Source organism: Olea europaea, unplaced genomic scaffold (genome assembly GCF_002742605.1).
Source record: "Olea europaea var. sylvestris unplaced genomic scaffold, O_europaea_v1 scaffold2638, whole genome shotgun sequence".
NCBI classification, from domain to species: Eukaryota; Viridiplantae; Streptophyta; class Magnoliopsida; order Lamiales; family Oleaceae; genus Olea; species Olea europaea.
Window position 1 is genome coordinate 43,929 of NW_019244727.1, and position 1,996 is coordinate 45,924.

A 1,996-nucleotide genomic window follows, 5' to 3' on the forward strand; every position below is an offset into this window, starting at 1 on the left:
GTTTGTTTGTCAGGGCTGATGATGATGACCCCTGCGCCCGAGCTCGAGGAGTTCGATGCTCCATCCACAAATATTTGCCAAGTGTCCAAATTAGTGCTCATGCTCGAGCTGTCACCTGGCCCCCGAGGCCTAGGGTTAGTTCTGCAATGAAGTCGGCCAGAGCTTGGGCTTTGATAGATGGACGTGGTTTGAATTCTATGTCAAATTCCCCAAGCTCGATTGCCCATTTCATCAGTCTTCTTGATACGTCCGGCTTCTGAAGTATATGCCTAAGTGGTTGGTTAGTGAGCACCACAATAGGGTGAGACTGAAAATACTGCCGGAGTTTCCTTGCTGCTGTAACCAAGGCAAGGGCAAGTTGTTCCGCTAACGTATACCTGGTTTCCGCGTCCAGTAGGACCTTGCTTACATAGTAGATAGGTTGCTGGACTTTGTTAACCTCTTTCACCAAGACCCCGCTGATAGCGTTTTGAGATACGGCCAAGTACAAAAATAAGGTGTCACCAGGCTCAGGCCTAGTGAGAATTGGAGGAGATGCTAATGTCTGTTTGAGCTCCTGAAAAGCTTTCTCACAGTCTTCACCCCAATCAAAGCCTTGGTTTCCTCTGAGGACTTTGAAGAAGGGATAGCACCTGTCTGATGCTCGGGACATGAACCTGTTCAAGGCTGCTATCCTACCAGTCAACCTCTGTACCTCTTTCTTGTTCCTTGGTGATTCCATAGACGCTAATGCTTGTATTTTGTCAGGGTTGGCCTCTATCCCCCGGTGAGTGATCATGAAGCCCAGGAACTTGCCCGAGGCCACGCCAAATGCACATTTTGCGGGGTTCAACTTCATTCCGTACTTTCGCAAGGTGTTGAACACTTCTTCAAGATCTGAAATATGTTGGTCCACCTGTTTGCTCTTGACCACCATGTCGTCAACGTACGCCTCTACATTCCTTCCAATCAAGTTAGCAAAGATTTTGTTGATGAGTCTTTGGTAAGTTGCCCCTGCATTCTTCAAACCGAAAGGCATGACCTTATAACAGTATATGGCGGAATCGGCCATGAATGATGTCTTTTCTTGATCCTCTTCGGCCATGAGGATTTGATGATAGCCAGAAAATGCATCCAAGAAACTGTACAACTTATGTCCAACCGTGCTATCCACCAAGTTGTCAATCCGTGGTAGGGGATAACTATCCTTTGGACATGCTTTGTTAAGATCTGCGAAGTCAATGCAGACCCTCCACTTACCATTGGCCTTCTTTACTAAAATAACATTGGCAAGCCAGTCGGGATATTGAACCTCTCGAATAAACCGAGCACTGACAAGTTTGTTAATTTCTTCGCGGATGACCTCCCGACGTTCTGGGGCGAACTGTCTTTTCCTCTATTTTATTGGCCTGACCCCTGGGCTAATATTAAGCCTATGGACTGCAATTTTAGGGTCTATCCCTGACATATCCTCAACCTTCCAGGCAAAAACGTCAATGTTGCGAGATAAACAACTAACAAGTTCTGTCTTCAGGGTGACGTCAAGATCCCGACCAATCGTCACCTTCTTATCATGCTCGAGCTCAATTTCCATCAGTTCTTCAACAGGAGCAAGTCTGACTTGTTGCCCATCCTCGGGATCAATCCTCGAGATTTGCATGACGTCGTTATTTATTTCCCGAACACTGGCAACATAGCATTGTCTGGCAGCTGTCTGGTCTCCGCGGACAACCCCAACGCCATTACTTGTTGGAAACTTCATGGCTAGGTGGAATGTGGACACAATGGCTTTAATCTTGTTCAGGAGTGGTCTTCCCAGAATTGCGTTATAGGCCATTGAGACACGTACCACTTGAAAAGATGTCATCTCCGTAACCTGCTTCTGGCCAGAACCCAAAGTTAGTGGAAGCTCGACGACACCCTCTGGAGTGATGACTCCTCCCCCAAACCCCTGAAGAGGAGTTTTAACTGCTTTGAGTTGGTGAGATGAGATTCCCATTTTGGCAAAAGCTTCTTG